General features: G+C 43.8%; 1 protein-coding gene across 3 annotated transcripts in view; it reads right to left on the bottom strand.

Annotated features, from left to right (window-relative positions):
• LOC116957020 (sialate O-acetylesterase-like) overlaps positions 1–2,871 on the bottom strand; it is a 40,609-nt gene extending 37,738 nt beyond the window's left edge. Inside the window, exons 1-2 of one of the 3 annotated variants that reach the window (XM_076054962.1) lie at positions 2,345–2,871; positions 1,359–1,485 (exon numbers count right to left, since the gene is read on the bottom strand). The gene's annotated coding sequence lies outside the window, so the exon portion shown is untranslated. The remainder of the gene's footprint in view (positions 1–1,358; positions 1,486–2,344) is intronic. The other 2 variants (XM_032978932.2, XM_032978930.2) reach the window with 2 other exon arrangements.
• Between the last annotated feature and the right edge of the window lie 16,719 nt (positions 2,872–19,590).

The raw sequence follows: 19,590 nt of genomic DNA, 5'->3' as shown, positions 1-19,590 counted from the left end.
GTGCCAGCGAATGGACTGCAGTCTGAAAGTCACCGTAAAATGAAATCAATCAAAAACCGAAATGGTTTATAACGTCTTTCCAATGGTTACTAAGCTGGAATCCATCTTCTCGGTTGAAATTGTCTCTGTGTTTGTATATGTGGATAGCCTCATGAACGAATCTCTCATGGTAGCCGGATGGCAATCAGAGAACCTTCGTCTTGGAGAAGTCAATGTCATGTGAGCTTACTGATTATAACAGTGATTTGCCACGGCTGAGGAGTTCATCCTACCGTGTTTCAAATCTGCTTTATGTTCACGGATGCGGTCCAAGACATTTCGTTTGGTTTCTCCAATGTAGCTGCTACCACAGATGCAACTTAGTTTGTAGACGTCCGGGTACTGTATGTCTGGAACCACATCTTTACAGACGGAACCAGATCACGGATTTTATGTACTGTGTTGAATCGGACCTGGATCTTGTGTTTATTCAGGATTTTGGAGATATTTTTGTGACCCCCACAATGTAGTGTAAGGTTATGGTTTTGAATGGCTCCTCAAGAGGATCCTTATTCATGGTTGGAATGATGGCTTTGCGGATTGTGTAGTCGGAGTAACCATTAGCCTTGAGAGTTTGGTGTACGTGCTTGAGTTCACTGGTAATGTGTTCCTGGTCGGAACTATTGTTTACGTTTTAACAAAGTACACAATAACAAAAGAACGAAACCTCCGGATGAACACTTGCTATTTGTTTTTACCCTTGGTCCAATCTGAACTAGTAAAGTCACCCTTTGTACAATGTACGCTGATTTATTGTTAACTTTGAGCCAGGTGCCAAAACGCCATCTGCACATGCACAGAACGCCGACTCGCGATTGCCGCTAGCAATGCAAACAAGCTTGCTGAACGACGACTTGCTGGTGGTCATTTTGTTTACAAAAAAATGCCAAAATGAAAATAAATCAAGCCTCTCCAAGACAAAAACAAACACCAAGAGAGTGGCAGCAGTCTCATCAGCAAACAAGGAAGGCACCTCAGCAGCACAGGATGAGGAAACTCCAGAGCAGCGTGATATCCTCTCCCTCCCCACACCCCAATGTGTGCATTTACTACTGTAGAGTCAGTAGATACTTCTGTAGGGTCAGAAGAAATTACTAGAGAGACAATAGATACTACTATAGTCAGTATATACTACTGTAGGGTCAGTAGATGCTACTGTAGACTCAGTAGATACTACTGTAGGGTCAGTCGATTTTACTAGAGAGTTAGTAGATACTACTGTAGTGTGGTAAAATACGCGGTGTGCACTGCTGCCCGAGGGCAACCGGGGGCAGGCAGGTGCACGAGTGCAACGTAAGGTTGCATGTACAAACCGCCACCTCTTTAACGGGAGATTCGGTTGCAGACGGGGTCGGTCCGGGGTCGTACGCTGGGACCAGAGGTGTCGCGTGGGAGTCGTGCGATAAGGAGCGATTGATGGCCTGACAGTCGCCGACCTGTCGGGCCCTAAAGAGACACAAGGGATGAGCTGGATAATTGGAAGGAGGATATGTGAAAGCGGAGTGGGAGCTCGGGTTCTGGGACCAAGGTGAAGACATCTCTCCACTGCCACTCAAGCCAGGGACGTACCTCAACCCTCACGAGTCGATGGGCTTGTGATGGTTGATCCCCCCGCCTGGATCAGACAAGTGAGTGGGTCTGAGATAACGTGGGTGAGGGCAGCGGTGCAGAGGGAGAGCAGCTGTGTGCAAGCTCTGTGTGAGCGAGGCTTCTGTGTGAGCGAAGCCTCTGTGTGAGCGAGGCTTCTGTGTGAGCGAAGCCTCTGTGTGAGCGAGGCTTCTGCGTGAGCGAAGCCTCTGCGTGAGCGAAGCCTCTGAGTGAGCGAAACCTCTGAGTGAGCGCTGCTGTGTGCAAGCTCTGTGTGAGCTGCTGTCTGTGTGCGGAGCTGTGAGTGCGGAGCTGCTGAGAGGAAGAGCTGCCGCAGGCAGGTCAGCGAAGTGTAAAGTAGATAGTGTTGATTTTTTTGTTATTTTTTTTGTTATTTTATTTTCACCTACGTGACTTTGCCCAATAGAACCAAAGAGTATGGATCCTAGCAGTCACGAAAGCTTTCAATCTAGAATAGATAGTGGAAGTTGGTTAACAAAGTGACCGTGTAGACAGAGATAGGAGTGCCTACAACTGGTGCGAGAGAGAGAGTTATAAAGGTTAAGCAGGTGACTTGGAACAACGTGTCCGACTGAGTGTCTCACTTCTTCTCCCCGTGTCCCCCCCCCCTCGTCTCTCTCCACGAGTGTCTGTCTCCGTGTGTCCCTGCATCTCTTCGTGCCTCTGTGCCTCTACTGGATCGCCTCGTGTGTCTCACCTCTTTTGGTTGCCCCTGACGTGAACGACGGGAGCGGAGACTTGTAATGGGGATATGTCTCCAATTCTGAGAAAAAAACACTGAGAGAGAATCACGGGTGGGGGGGGGGGGGCGGGCAGAGACACAGGCAAGAGAGAAATAACGAGAGACTCGTAGTAAAGAGAGACGCCTGGCCAAAGAGACAGGAGGGAGAGAAAAAGTGTAAATGACAGGCAGGTGAAGCATATGGGGAGTGGTTATGTGGAGGTATGCAGGTGTGTGGTCAGGTATGTGCGGACTTCATTTTTGCACGTTTGCAATTTTGCAGGTTTGCTGACCATGTACGTGAGTTCTTGGGGGAGGGGAAATCCCTCACCCCAGAAAATATCATAGGGCAAGGTAGATGTGAACCTGCTTGGACTGCAGTACCTGAAATATTGGAGCAAGTAGTCACCCCCTGTAAGTTACTGGCTGACGTGTCATCAGTTCAGGAATAACGGAAGGCGATCAAGTTTTTGAAACCAGGAAAATCGCTGGGCAGAGATGATCTCCCACGCAAATTACTGAGGGAGGGTGGCTTTTGTGTGCAAATTGACCTATATGACATAATTACAATCGTCTGGACCATGCGACAGTTTCTGCAGGATTGGAATGATGCCATGGTGGTGCTCATCTTCACGAGGACAACTACAGGGGCATCTCAGTGTGCTAAGAAAGGTCCTGGCAATGAGAATTCAGCATCGCCTAGCCAGGCACGCTGAGGAGAGCCTTGCGGATCCTCACTGTGGTTTCAGGCCAGGGTGGTCCTGCACAAACGCTATATTGTCTGTCCATTTGCTACAGCAGATACGTTTGGAATTCCAACAGGACCTCCATCTCTGCTTTATTGACCTGGTCAAGGCCTATGATACCATCAATGCCAGACTCATCGCACTCCCAATTGCAAAATTAAAAAAGTTGGGCAGCAACAGCTGATGCACCGATCTTTCACCACGGCTTCACTGCCCCCAGGTCCCTCCACATGCTTCTCCGAAGCTGCATAAGCCCTTGCAAGGCCCAGTCAAGACCCAGTTAATCCTTCTGCTGGGTACCACAAAGTATTCGATCAACATTGAACCTCGTACATTAGGAAAACACAGTCAGGCCTCCAACTTGGAGTGACTTGGCCAACAAATATTCGTCCAAAGTGTGGGGAACGGAAGTCTTAACATTAACCAAGTGACAGAAAGAGAGCCATAAACAATTTCGAGTAAATTCCACATTGAACCTGCCCGTTGGTAGCCAACAAATGGACTTCGAGATGACAGTTCCTTTATGTGCGTATCTGCATTTGCACAATCGCGTATAGGTGTGTTATGATGTTGAAATATGGGAGGTGCGCCTCCTGGGAGACTCCTGCCCCACCGACATTAGCAGGTAATAGTGCATGGTTTAGCACAGGACATGGCCCAGAGGTTCAATGGCTCGACAACTTGTTGCTTATTGTGACGGGTGATCTGAGCCCGTGGCTTTTGAGCGATTGCAATTGTGGCAGCGATGAATAATAAGGAAGGAGGCAATGTCTTTATTACAGAAAGGCAAAACAAAAACAACTCGAGCAAATTGGAAATTCTTGTGGTTATACACACGTCTGTGAAATCAAAGAAAGTTATTCTCTCCGGGAAACGACGTCATCGTGATCATTATCACCATCATTATCCTCATTTTTTTCGTTTAGAATTAAGTGTTTGCTTGTATCTTTAAATAATACAAATAGTTATAATGGTGCAGTCCAATAAAATTATCTTAATAATTTAGCCAGGCGATGGTGGTGGATATGCTGAGGCACGTTGCTGTCTGTCTGTTTCTGAGTAAAGCTGTCTAGAATTGGGCAACACCTCGCCCAATGTTTACCCAGGCAACTGGAGAGCAGCACAGAATAAGTGTTTTAAACCCAACATTAAAACGAACAATAACATTTGAGAATTACCGTTAAGAGACAGACAACATATATACTATTAAAAAGAAAAATAACAAAAAAAAACGTTGATCAATGGTACTCATACTATATCTGGTACAATGTTCCAGTGTCCAAACGAGGCTATTATTAAAGCATTTAAAACACTGTGAGCACCAACTGAACACCGCGAGGGAAATGTTTGCAATGTATAAGCACTACTTGAATGCCATCGATCTGGATGAGTAATTCAGCACTGTGGAGACAACAGCTAGGGTTGGTGGATAATGCACAGATGTTGTTTGTTAAACTCCCTTCACGTGGGCGTTTACAAGAAGCCATACCCCGGCTTGCTAAGGGAATGCAGTACAGTAAAATATGGGATAGTGCTGTCCCCTTGCAGGCCTGGGTTTTCTGTGCATTTTCCGTTTTATCTCCCATAGCTAAAACAAATACTCATTGGCCAAACTGGTATAGGCCACATTCCAATGCTGAAAAATTACCTGCAAATTATTCGTTTAGGATTACGCCTGGGAACATTACCCCCTACTGTAGAAAATTGGCAGGACCTTTCTGAAAAAGCGCCATAAGATAAATTAGGCTTTGTGTAAAATTAAGCAAATATTAGCATACTTAAAAAACATCTCCAAATATAAATACAGACACATCTTCTTTAGTCCATCAACCTCCTGACTTTCCCTACCAATGTTTTCCAGTATCATTTGTTTAAGCAAGGAAACCCTGCAGGTCCGGATTTAGGCATAAGCTAAGTGACTGCAAAGGGCCTAATATTGAGGGGCCTCTAAATTCGAAAAAATATGTAAAATGAAGCTTCAAATTTTACATTTTCAGTTGTAAAAGTAAAATAAATAGGAAAAAAAAAACTCTCCTACGGTTATTTTTATTCTGGTATGACAAAAAATGTAAAGACACTTGTCCTCTTCAACTTGATTGGCATAGTTTAAGGCTCCAGAATAAAAAAATGAAATTCAGGATCTCATTAGCAAAGTAAATCTTGTTCAACAGATAACACTAGATTAACAGATGTTCTTGGCAAGAGCAATCAATACAAACGGTTGTACCCCATGAAGGAATGTATTAATTAATACATACATTGACTATTGAATGGATTTAACATTACATTCTCATGGGATTCACTATTAATAGCAAAAGAAATTCACGCCCTTTTTTTATTTTATGGACGAGGGCCTGCCTCCGTCGTGTTTGACCACTTCACCACGTTGGTTAATGTAGGTTGGTGATATCAACTCCCCAGTAATGTCGACCGTGACCTTGCAATTAACTCATTGCAAACCGCGTTCAGAGTGCTATAAACTAAAAACTTTATTTTTTTACCAACTAGGGCCCACTGAGCTATATAGCTCTTTTTCCGAAGTGACCTGGCCACAAATGTAGCTCAACGAAGTGGCTTATCATGTGGAAATTGATTCCAACCGAAATACTCTGAACGCATGTTTATAAGTGTGCTTGGAAAAATCGGAGGACCCGGAGAAAATTCTATGCGACCACGCGGAGAACATGCAAACTCCAAATATGCAGGCGTCGGGATCGGGATCGAACCCACGACCTCCTGCATACCAGATGAGGGAGTTAACATCTCACCACCGCGGCATCTTGGTGCACTGCGAGTGGTGCAGTGTTGTGCTCCTCCAATTCAAGAGCAAACATTGATTAAATGTGTGCTCAAAACCTCCTCCAGCCTTGTTATCTGAATCTAGCTTTCGTTAAAAATCAACTACCGATTTTTTTTGTTTGAATTAACCACCAGGTGGCGCCACCGCACCGCTGTGATTAGATTTGATATGCCGTGCATAATTGAACCTTATGGTGGGACCCCGGGGTCCCATAAGCCCCCGGCTCTCGCATAAACTGCGTTGCAACGTCATTTTATGTCTGTTGAAGGCGAACGATACGGCGATATCTTCCTCTCGACGAGCCTCTACACGATGCGCTAATCAACGTTTCAAAGGTTTCTTTCTTCTGCGCATTCGTCCTCGCTGATGCGCTTGGACGACGCGACAAACAGAATGATCCGCGCCTGGTCGGTCGCGGCGTTTACGTGCGCGGTGGGACAGAGTCGTCAAAAATAAATTAATTAATTTCGACTTTTTTAACTTCCGTTAATTTGGGATCCCGGGGATCCCGCCATGAGGTTAATTTTAATAACGTGTTCATTGCAGATGTGCATGTCCGGTTAGACTTGGGCATTGAAAAAGACTGACAGGGATATGATATTTGACATTCGAAATGTATTGCTACAGATGGATACTGCATCTATACTAGACCCAAAGAGTGACCAACGTAGAAGTAATAAAACAAGTTGCACATAGAAGAAGACTTGATGCAACCAGTGATGGGAAGGAAACTGACACTGTTTAGACACAACAACATGTAAAGTGTGTTGTTTGGAAAAAATCGAAGGAACCAGAAAGAGAGGAAGACCTAACAGAGGATGGCTTGACGACAAAATAAATCGATGCCAGAGTGATGTGCACTTATTGAGCATATTGATACAATACAGAGGAAAGTGGAAACAATGACGAAATATGTAGTGGACACCTATGTGCTATCTTCCCGTTGATTGTGATGATGATGATGATATTTTAATAGATGCTTTAGTCTATTCTGTTCTTGCATGTGGCTATGTGTTCAGGAGCGAAATGCTCGTGCATTTTAAGGAGCATGGACGACAGCGGTTTACTTACATTTATATTCTCCCAAAGGATATTTAAACATTTGCCGGTGCATAATAACCAAAAGCAAAACTCAATGCACTCGAAAGTAGCACTGCCCCTGTAAGGAGGGTTGTATATATATAAAAGGGGCAACGTTTCAAGGTACAGCGTTTTTCATAATCAAGTGCATGATATACCATTGATGACCATCTTTCTGCTATGCATAAACGTGATATATCTGGGATGAAGAAGAACCGTTGCCCGAAACGTCATTAATGGGATATACATTTTTTTCTTTTTTTACATATTTGGTTGATTTCTGCCAGGCCACTGTGGTATCAAACGCTGTGGTGGGAAAATCCCCTCCTCTGCAACCCCTGCCCACCGCATCCCATCCGGCAGCTGACATGTTATCCAATTAGTCGAGTAACCAACCCGATACTCTGTAAGGTAATTGATCATTTTTTGTGTGATTGTTTCTCCTCGTTCTAATTATACAATAATGATTAATAATATAAACGTGTGACGCTCTGCCGCACAATATTTGCCCACTCTTATAAAAAAACGAGAGAGAGGGGGGTCAAGTCAGAGGCGCGAAGAGGTAACACAGACGAGCAGCCACACAGTGGGCCGCTTCAAATATGATGACGTTTCTTTACAGAAAGTGACGGTCAAAAATACATCTACGCAGCACAGTGCTCCATCCGTTACGTGATGTCACTGCAAAAGAGCCACCCCTCATTATAAATCATGAGCGGAGAAAATGTTTTTTTACGCAAATTATCTTTAAATTTGACGTTTCTTAATTGAAATGTTATCAAATAATTCTACGCAGCAACAAAGTGCTTTTGGTGTCTTTGTTTATTTCTTCAGCACTTGAAACCAAAGGTAAGTCAAATTTTTGCTTCCAAATTGTGATAAAACTAAACGAACGCTGGCGAGTTGTGGAACAAGCATTCACTTGACATGTCGCTGGATTATCTGCGGCGACATGAAAAAAATGTTGCATTGAACATGGCTCTGCACGACATCAACGCAATTCTCAAACAACATAGTGCGCCTTTTGACGTCTTCTGGTCCAACACCATGTGAGACGAGGCTCTAAAGAAAGCTGTCTCGGGTGTGGACCAATCAATTTCAAGGACAGTGCCACATACATTATCAGAGTTGTTGTTTTTTGTTCGCGTTCCGACCGCAGGTATTGTGGTCAATGTAAACATGACTCCTTGTAAAAAAGGTGCCAGTTTTGTTGCCAGATAAAAGGGTAAAAAAAACAATTATAACATGGATTGTCTTGCGCATCAATTGGTATTCCGCAACCGATAGGACATCCAATCGAAGCTCAGCCATACGACGCAGTGCAAAAAGAACAAGAAGCTGAAAGGAGAATTTGCTCCCATGATGGGCAACAGTTTGAAGCTTTCACAGCAACAATGAGAGCTGTTGACGATGAGCATGTCCACAACAGACTTTTCTACTTAGATAGTCCTGGCGGCTCTGGAAATACTTTTTTGTACTCCACGCTTCTCTCATTTGTTCGTGCAAAAGGTCAAATCACTCTTCCTTTTGCGACCACTGGAATCGCAGCGACTTTACTGAAAGGCGGACAGACTGTGCACAGCGGATTCATGCTTCCAGTTCCCCTCCTCGACACATCTTCTTCGTCGATGAGACTGAATTCGCCAGAAGGCGAAACGCTACGACAAGCTTCGCTCATCATCGTTGATGAAATGACGATGCTGACAAAGCATAGCCTTCAATGTATCGATCAGCTGTTGCGTGACATCATGCAGATTTAACGGCCGTTTGGTGCAAAAGTCGTCGTAATCGGTGGCGACTTCAGACAGACTTTGCCGGTCGTAGCAAAAGGCACCCGTGTTGATGTCACCGAGTGCTGCATCAAATCCAGCGTATTATGGCAGCGTTTTACCAAATTGACTCTCACAGAAAACCTTCGGAGTGATGGTCAAAATGAGCGTAACAATTGGCTGCTGAAAGTTGGATTGGGAACTTTGCCCGAGATATCTGGAGTGTCGTTAGGTTCCATGGAAATTCCACCTCAAATGATAACGGTTGATGATCTGGTCACCGCAATTTACGGTCAGAACTTGCAACACATGCCTGCCGAATAGCTTGTTAAAAGAGCAATTCTGGCACCTACCAATAAGGACACTCTCGAAATAAACCGAATCATCATCATCGTCACACAGCTGTCCGGATATCTCCGAAATGATTACTGCTGTGACTCGATCGTGTTGGAAGATCCTGCGGACGCATTGAATTAACCTCCAGAATTTCTTCACGATCAAACGCTTTCAGGGATTGCCGCCACACACATTGGCACTGAAGGACAGGCGTTATCATCATGCTGCAGCGAACTCTGAACCCGAAGAACGGTCTTTGTAATGGAACGCGTTTGATGGCCAAATCGTTACAAGATAACTTCATCACCGCAAGAGATTGTATCGGAATGCAACCGAGGCGAAATCTTTTCATCACCGAGAATCGACCTAGCTCCAAGTGATGCCACTTCCTGTCGTACCGAAACGACGACAAATTCCGATCATTCCTGCGTATGCGATGACGATCAACAAGTGCCATCGCCAGACTTTTGATACTGTGGGCATTTATCTCAATGAACCCGTATTTTCCCATGGACAGTTGTACGTGGCTCTGTCTATGTAGATCTAAAAATCCACAGCGGATCAAAGTGTTCATCAAGGGCAGTCAACTGCAGGGAAACCTTTAAAACGGTGATTAGAGATTCACACAATATACTGTATGCCAAGAAATCTTCCAAAGTCCTTATTTTCATTTTTTTAAGTTAAGAAAAGTGTACTTACGTGCAAAATTGCCAAAAAAAAATTACAATCACACAAGAACACGTAAATGTAAATCTTTAATATTACAGCTTCCGTTCTAGGACGGGCAAAAGGCTAGTTTAATTTAAAGGTTATAATCCCTTGTTCATCATGACGTCCTTTTTACTTCTATGCCTCAACAGCGTTACGGAGATTGCGTGACGTGAGGGTTCTGCCTTTGTAGTGAGGGTTGTAAGTTGACACCGAAGAGGGGGGAGGAGGCGCCTCGGCCCCCCATGTGGAGTGACATCACCCGATAATTATTATGAATGAGGGGGGGGGGGGGAGTCCATTTGGAGGACGTAACCTGCTCATGATTATTAATTAGGGGGGCTGGTCGATGTGGAGTGATGCCACGAGTGTTAAAGACATTCCTGGGTGATTACAGTAGGGAGAGTTTTGAGTTTTTTCTGATCCTGTTACAACATCGTTTAATACGTTGGACGTGTTTTTGTGATTAGAAAAGGTGGCGTTACTTGATGCCAAGTTTGACACTATTCTTTATCAGCAAACAAGTAGAGGCGGTATGTAAATATTAAAATAATTTCCCACGATGTCACGCTTTCAGAATAACGCTTAGTGCCTTATCTGTCTGCTAGAAGAGTTGCCCTTGAAAAAGAGCTGTATAGCTCAATGGGTTATTTACTCTGGTCATATATTTCTGAAAATCAAAACGAATCTAATTTGATTTGAAGCTTTCGTGACTGCAGGAATTACTCTTTGGTTCTCTCGGTAAAGTCACGTAGAAATAAAATAACTTGAATAATAGAATACGACGTTTCGATTGCAACACAAGCAATCGTCTCTGTGTGTCTCTGTGTTGTCTCTCTCTCTGCTTGTGTGTCTGTCTGTGTGTCTCAGTGTCTGTGTTTTGTCTCTTTCTCAAATTTAGTTCTACCTGATGACGATTGCTCGTGTTGCAATCGAAACATCGTATTCTATTATTTAATTTATTTTCCTTCTACGTGACTTTACCGAAAGAACCAAAGAACACATGTAATTTCATCTAATGGCAAAAGAGGTCTAATGATGTAGATGCTCACCCCGAACCCTCATTACTTTGATAGTGCATTGTCTTTGAGCTGTACGCCTTTTGGCGTCATCTGGTCGAGCACCAATTGGGTCGAGGCTCAAAAGAAAGCCGTCCCTTGGTGTGGACCAATCAGTTTCACGGACAATGCATATATTATCATAGTATTTTTTTGTTTGCATTTTGACTGCAGGTATTGTGGTTAATGCAGCAACATGAATCCTTGTAAAAAGGTTTCAGTTTTGTTGCCAGAAAAAAGGGGGAAAAAACCTTATTATTATAACACATCTAATGTTTTATTTTCAGGTTTTTTGGAGGAATTAATCATTTCAGAATGCATCCCGATAATGAAATGTTTGACTAAAAATCATCGCCAAGAAGGATTGTGAAAAACCACTTAACATATGATCACTATTCCTCCAAAGATGTCTATTTCATCGTGGATCCCCGTCTCCACGTGTGGGTGTGCATTGTCTTCCTTCCATCGGACTCCACCCCCAGATCCATCAACCACCACACACCTCCTCGTTTCACGTGAGCAGCAACTGTACCTATGAATCCACCAGGGGGGGGGGGGGGGTCTCACATTCAGGAATTGCAGGGGCAGAGAACCACGAACAACACTGAGTGTTTCAAAAATTACATACCAGGGGCGTTCAATGTATTACAAAGCCAGGACCCGTGCTCAAAGAGGAACATGTTGCACTTGTGTAAAATATTGACTGCCAACTCTCTTCCTATTTCATAATGTGTTCATATTCGGTTAAGGATAACCCTCCACCACCCAGAATCAGAATATGTATTTCTTCTGCAGAAATCCTATAATGATGAGCACACTATACTTGAAATCCGTAAGTCGCCGGCGGAATATCTCATTGTGGCCGTTCAAACAAAGGGCACGTTTATATTGTTTGTTTGAGCCTCCCCCCGCTATTGAACACAACCAAAGTTAGTATATAAACAGCGTCGCAGGTGGTGGTGTATAGTCTGATTACTCCTAGCCACACTACTCCTACGCTAGTGCCACGGTGGCGAGATGTTATTTCCATCACCTAGTATACAGAAGGTCATGGATTCGATCCCCACCCTCATGCCGGTATATTTGGAGTTTGCATGTTCTCCCCGTGGTCGCGTGGATTTTTATCCTGTTCCTCCGGTTTTTCCCTCCATATTTATAAACATGTGTTTAGATTATTGGCTGCGATACATTCGACACGATAATCCACTTCGTTGAGCCTTCATTTGTGGCCAGGTCGCTTATGAAAAAGATCAGTGGGATACCTAGTCAAATAAAACAGTCTAGCTTAGTTCAACAACTAAAATATGTCTGACCAGCGTCGCAATGCAGGCCATTGTACCTCTTACCTAATCTTCCTACATAATCCTCATTGAAACCCATAACAGCCTAGTTGCAGTTATTTGGTGGACGTTGCCAGTGAGAATTTGATCATCGCTTGTAGCTGGGGTTGGCAACGTCCCCAACTCCCCACGAACTTTTATTGCTACTGAGGACAAGGACTATTATTCTTACCTCCGTTTTTTTTTATCTCAGATGCCAGGTACCTCACTCCACGAAAGACCTTAATGAGCTCACTAAATGAAATATCCTTATCAGATCGAAGGCAAATGAACTCTATTATCCTCTTATGTACAATATTGTATTTAATAAACATTGCCATCATATAAAGGGAAATGTACCTTCCGTGCTCACCCAGATCGATAGCATTCAAGTACTGCTTTTAAATTACCAACATTTTCCTTGCGGCATTCAGTTGGTGCTCACGATATTTTAAATAAAAAAATAATAGCCTGGTTGGGTACTGGAATAGTACCCGGATATAGTACGAGGACCATTGATTATATTTAACGTTTTTTTTATTTTTCTTAAAAAGTATATGTTGTTTCCATTTAAAGCTTTCGTGACTGCAAGGATTCATCTTCTTTGGTTCTTTCGGTAAAGTCACGTAGAATGAGAATAAAACAATAAAATAAAATAAGACAATAAATTCTCACGACGTTTTGGCTACAACACAAGTAGCCTTCATCAGGTGAAAGAACAGAACTGTCGGGACGACAGTGATTCAATGAGAGGTATATTTGGAGTTTGGAGCACTGTCGTCCCGACAGTTCTGTTCTTTCACCTGATGAAGGCTACTTGTGTTGTGGCCGAAACGTCGTGAGAATTGTATTGTCTTATATTATTTTATTATTTTATTCTCATTCTATGTGACTTTACCGAAAGAACCAAAGGAGATATATGTGTTGTTTTTTTCTCTAAACTGTGAGCAAGGTACTCTGAAAACCTTCGGGCTACTATCAAAGGTTTGTTCATGAAGCCATCCAAATATATAAACATAGACATAACTGCAACTGAGAAGATGGATACAAGTTGAGCAATCATTGGAAGGATATTATTAACCAGGTAAAGCCATAAATGCTGTGGTTGTTTCCATCATACCTGCCGGGTACTAGTTTATTTTCTGAGTTACTTTCCCCCCGTGTCCCCAGCTTCCCACTTCTAGCCCCGCCCACTTCCCCCCCAGCCTCACTTTTTCTCCCCCTAGCGCTCACGTAGCCCCCCCTCCCCCTTGCTCCTCCCCCCTTTCTAACCTATATAACCTCTTGCCATGGCAGCTCTCTCGCCCACATCACCATTTTTTCCTGCTGTGGTCGTTCCACCTGATGAGGATTGCTTGTGTTGCGATCGAAACGTCGTGAGTTGTTAATTTGTATTTTGTACTCTTTGGTTCTATTGGGTAAAGTCACGTAGGTGAAAATAAAATAACAAAAAATCACGACGTTTCGGCCACAACACAAGCAGCCTTCATCAGGTGAAGGGACGAGACTGTATGGAGGACAGCGCTGGAATTTGTATTTTGTTTCTACCTGCGTGACTTTGCCGAAAGAACCAAAGAGCACGGATTCCTGCAGTCACGAAAGCTTCAAATCAAGATTGTTTTTTGTTAGTTTTATTGTTAGGACTGTCCTGTTCTCCAGTTGCCTGTGTGAAAAGTGGGTTAGGTTTAGACAAATCGAGGCCAGCTGGCTCAGAAATGTAATCCATGAATGACTGTGACATTGTGCAGCTCTCTCTTCGAGCCCCCTACACAGCTATGATGTGGCCGAGCAGGTAGCGTATTTGCATCTTGTTGCAGAGGTTTGTGATACGAGCCGACTTGCCGCCCTGATTAATAGCGGGGGTGTGTTAACCATAACATCAGTGCCGTCTGCTTCACTGTGAACGTTGGAGATCCAGTAACGTTATTTGACAATGAGTTGCTGACGTCACCGTCAATTTTAATTTGGAATAACCAAGATATTCACCCTCCCCCCTTATGGGAGACTCATTCCCCTTTGCAGGTCGGTTCTGCATGCACCTTATACCAAATGAGGGCAGCTTCCACTGAGTGTCTTGTTGACTAAAAACGAAAGAGATCTTACAGTAGGGCATATTCATTATCCATCGTGCCAGTCATGACACAATCGAGCACTTTATCTCATCATTGCAATATCATTGCTTTAAGCGCCACATCTTACACAGTACTAATTGCATGTTAGCACACAGGTATATTTTTGGACCTGTTTTGCCAGTTTCAAAGTATTTTTTAAAACCCTTTTGGTTTTATTCGGTAAAGTCACGTAGGTAAAAAACAAATAAAAAAAATAAAAAAAATAAAACACGACGTTTCGGCCACAACACAAGTGGCCTTCTTCAGGTGAAGGAACAGAACTGTCGAGACGACAGCACTTCAATAAACGCTGCTAAGATTCGCAGCGTCTTTTAAGCTCGGTGGGAGGAGCAGAGCGCCTTGACAAAGGAGTTTACATATCAAACAGGAGAATTTAGCATTGAAATAGCTGTGTTAAAGTGTTGAAGCAGCAGGGTGTTAAAGTCAGAAAACTGGCATGTAACTGGGGGATTGGCATGCTTTTGTTGTGTAGAGGGTGCGGGGGATGGGTCACTGTGTGTGTGCAATAGAAATGAAAAAATAAAAAAAGATCGGTAAGAATGTGCTGTAACACGACGTAATAGAAAAGCTTAAATGCAGGTTACGTAGGGGGCCTTGGTGGGGTGCGGGGCTGAGTTAATCCGTCTTTTGTTGTGTAGAGGGTGATGGGTCACTGTGTGTGTGCAATAGAAACGGAAAATAGAAAAATTAAAAATCGGCAAGAATGTGCTGTAAGGGGGGAGTGGCGTTTATTGAAGTGCTGTCATCCCGACAGTTCTGTTCCTTCACCTGAAGAAGGCCACTTGTGTTGTGGCCGAAACGTCGTGTTTTAATTTTTTTTATTTTATTTTAATTTGTTTTTTACCTACGTGACTTTACCGAATAAAACCAAAGAGTATGAATTCTTGCAGGCACGAAAGCTTCAAATCTATAATTATTTTTTAAAAGTCCAATTTTGTAGCTGCCCACCCCAAGCTATAAATTATCTGATAGTGCATTGTCTTTGTACTGTTCGCCTTTTGGCGTTCTCTGGTCTGACACTTGTGAGATTTGGCCCTAAAGAAGACTGTCTCTGGTGTAGGCTAATCAGTTTCAAAGACTGCATATATTAGAGCATGTTTGTTTGCATGTTCACCACAAGTACGTGTGGTTAATGCGAACTTGACTCCTTGCAAATTGTTTCTATTTGGTGTTTGAACGTCTCAGCACCTCCCTGTTTTATTGCCAGAATGGGTAAAACCTATTCTTATTTTTTTATATACACAGGTAGAACTCACCACTTCTATAACGGGCGACTCATTTTCTATGACAGGGACGACGTCGTTCTAGCCCTGGACTCTGTCAACGATGCAGTGCAGTGCAGGGTCCGTCTTATCAGAGAGGCGCTCCACTATTTGTCCCGGTGCTGGTGGTTGGGTTCACGTTCATCGGTACCCCCGCAGGGATCTTCTCAGGCTCGGTACTGATGTCACTTTTAACATCTGCTCCTGCCAGTGAACACTTGTCACGAGATTTAAAGCTTTCGTGACTGCAAGGATTCATCTTCTTTGGTTCTTTCGGTAAAGTCACGTAGAATGAGAATAAAATAATAAATTGATAAAATAAAATAACACGATAATATTCTCACGACGTTTCGGCCACAACACAAGGATGAAGGCCGCTTGTGTTGTGGCCGAAAACGTCGTGAAAATATTATTGTGTTATTTTATTTTATCAATTTATTATTTTATTCTCATTCTACGTGACTTTACCGAAAGAACCAAAGAAGACTTGTCGCGAGTATCGGTTTCAAACGGGGGAGGCGCCTGCTTACAATCACGAGAACGAAGCAAACTTGTGAGCAACAAATTAACGAGCCTTCCTTCCGATATCTGTTCCTCCACATTTTTTATTACACATCGCAACAGCCACACGGCCTCCTGAGACAGCAAAATTTCAGTAGAATTGGTTCAATGCAAACACCCTCTGCACAAGTTTTTGACAAAAAAATTTCAGAGCCATGCTGGCTAGAATTGGTTCGAGAGACAGAAAGAGGAAGGCATGGATTAGATAACACACGCAATCATAACACGTGTTGCCTTATCGCAAGATGGCACTGTGTTCAATTCCCAACTCGGACGCCTTGCTGTGTGTTGAGTTTGCATATTCTCCCCCTTTTCTTCATGGGTTTTCCTTGGGTACTCCGCTTGTAACTGGTTACAGCTAATCAGTCAGCTATTTCAATGCTAAATTCTATGCTAATTCCTTTGTCAAGGGGTGCCTCTGCGGATGTGTATGCTTTAACTTAGCTATTTCAATGCTAAATTCTATGCTAATTCCTTTGTCAAGGGGTGCCTCTGCGGATGTGTATGCTTTAACTTTAACATAGCCATTTCTGTGACCCGTCACAAGCTAATCACTCAGCCATTTCAATGCTAAATTCTATGCTAATTCCTTTGTCAAGGCGCTTTGTTTCTTCTCACACAGCTTAAAGGTCGTGATCTGAGCGTGGCTTTTTCACTCCAGCGCTGTCCTACCAGACAGTCTCGTCCCTTCACCTGATGAAGGCCGCTTGTGTTGTGGCCGAAACGTCGTGAGAATATTATTGTGTTATTTTATTTTATCAATTTATTATTTTATTCTCATTCTACGTGACTTTACCGAAAGAACCAAAGAAGATGAATCCTTGCAGTCACGAAAGCTTTAAATCGAAAAGGGTAAGATCTGTCAAACTGTATGTAGAGAAAGGGAGCAGAGGTTGGGAGGCGGGGGGATCAGGGGGAAATTATAAATAATACATTATTTCACCAACTCGCTTTGACCAGAGTGTTGAAGTACGGTCAAATGAACCCCTCTGATCTACACAACGTGAAGGAGCTGTTCATTCAATAAAGAGAGCCGATAAATAACTGAAAATAACGATAACTGAACATTGCCCGAATGTGCTAATGAATTTTAAAAAAATAATCATGAATATTTTGTGTATCTTGTCAAGCCCCACTGAGTCTCAAGACTCGCTTAGTACATTGGGATGTTTGGCAAATGTCAAAAAAATAGTTTGGGTCGTCTTGTACGAGGAGGAAACACAGAAAGCATGTCGATAAACTTACCACGGATATGGGAGAGATTCAATAATCCATTGATGCGCTCCAATCTCCTGGCCACCTCGCAGCCACAGCCCCAAACGTACAGCCCCTGCTATTCCCAAGCATCCTCACAATCAGGTGCTAAGCATCAGTCATGCTCCACCTTGTCAAAAACAAATGGAGTTCGGAGAGATCCGCTCAGCACAGCTCCGATCAAATCGCCCCCTGAGAGTGCGATTACACCGTGAAGGTGTTCTCCATTATGCTTCATGTTGGTTAGTGGCACCGTAGGAAATGTTGCCAAACTCCCTTCCCGTGGGTGTCGAGACTCACCAAGAGAAGGCGGCACAGCTAAACTCTGGACTCCACCTGCTCCGTCTGTGTTTCCTCCCTTGCATGCGGTCGGGGTTTTCTCTGGATGTTCCGATATTCTCCCACACGTAAATACTCATTAACATGTCTGTTACACCTTAATATATGGAGGGCCACAGAGCTTGGACATTTGTTGGCGCCGCTTCCCCGCGTGGCTGCCTTTCCGCTTCTCCATGGCTTCCCACGTCTCTGAGTGAGTGAATAACGTGCAGCGGGCTACACGAGTTGAATTATTATCATGTATAGTTCTCCAATTATTTTTTTTCGTGTTGTACCGCCTGTTGTTTCGTATCATGTCTGACGTTTTACTCCACATTCTGGGAAGTTTATCAATAACTTATCGGAAGTCTCCCCACTTCTGTCACGAAACGTTGGACACCATGGGATGGTTACATTACCCAGCAGATGCGTGTTCACCGTTTGTAGTAGAGGTTTAATATGTTGACTTCAAGCTTTCGTGACTGCAGGAATTCATATTCTTGGGTCCTTCAGTAAAGTCACGTAGATAGGTTCAAATAAAATAATCATGAAGAACATACAACTACGACGTTTCCACCGCTTGCGTTGCGATCGAAACGTCGTAGTTTTCTGTTATTTTTGCTTATTTTATTTGAACCTATCTACGTGACTTTAGCGAAAGACCCAATATTATGCTTTAATATGGTTAAAATTCAGCAGCCGCACTGATTATTATCACTGCGGGTGTAAAAATTATAATAATACTTTGCACCGTCTGTTTCATTCACAGTGCAGGATGATAAATATCTCTTAACGTCATTCGCAAGAGTAGGCGATTGTATGGAGGCATTCAGGGTCCACGTTTGTCAAATTCGTAAATGATACCGCAAATTGACTTGATTGGGATATATATATAGTAATAATCGCCCCCTTACTGGAAAACAAATGCCCCCGGTTACTCTTGCCAATGAGACTTGTTCTGGCCTCTTGTGTTCTGGCCTCTTGTGTTCTGACCTGGTCAAATGAAAAAAAAAGACTTAAACGTACGACTCACAGGCTCAACCCGAAGACACAGAAACTTAGCAAGATGGCCGCCTGAGGCGCGCGCGCTCCCGGGCCGCTCCCAGCAGCGGCTGGCGGGGGCCGTTTGTGAGGGGGCCGAGGGAGCCGACGGAGGGAGCCGAGGGGGCCGACAGAGCCGGGGGGGACCGACGGAGCCAGGGGGGAGCCGACGGAGCTGGGGGGGGGGGACGACGGAGCTGGGGGGGGGTGACGGAGCCTGGGGGGGGGGGCGATGGCGCGAGCAGAGGGAGCCGACACTGACTCACTCACACATCATACACTGACTCACTCACAACATACACTGACTCACACATCATACACTGACTTTCTCACACATCATACACTGACTCACTCACACATCATACACTGACTCACATCATACACTGACTTTCTCACACATCATACACTGACTCACTCACACATCATGCACTGACTCACTCACACATCATACACTGACTCACTCACAACATACACTGACTCACTCACATCATACACTGACTTTCTCACAGATCATACACTGACTCACTCACACATCATACACTGACTCACTCACATCATACACTGACTTTCTCACACATCATACACTGACTCACTCACACATCATACACTGACTCACTCACACATCATACACTGACTCACTCACAACATACACTGACTCACACATCATACACTGACTCACTCACACATCATACACTGACTCACTCACAACATACACTGACTCACACATCATACACTGACTTTCTCACACATCATGCACTGACTCACTCACACATCATACACTGACTCACTCACAACATACACTGACTCACACATCATACACTGACTTTCTCACACATCA

This window comes from Petromyzon marinus, chromosome 69 (assembly GCF_048934315.1).
Source record: "Petromyzon marinus isolate PM22_M1 ecotype Great Lakes invasive population chromosome 69, UKy_Petmar_22M1.pri1.0, whole genome shotgun sequence".
Classification (NCBI taxonomy): Eukaryota; Metazoa; Chordata; class Hyperoartia; order Petromyzontiformes; family Petromyzontidae; genus Petromyzon; species Petromyzon marinus.
Note: the sequence above shows the minus strand (reverse complement) of the source record. Positions and strands in the feature narration are given on the sequence as shown.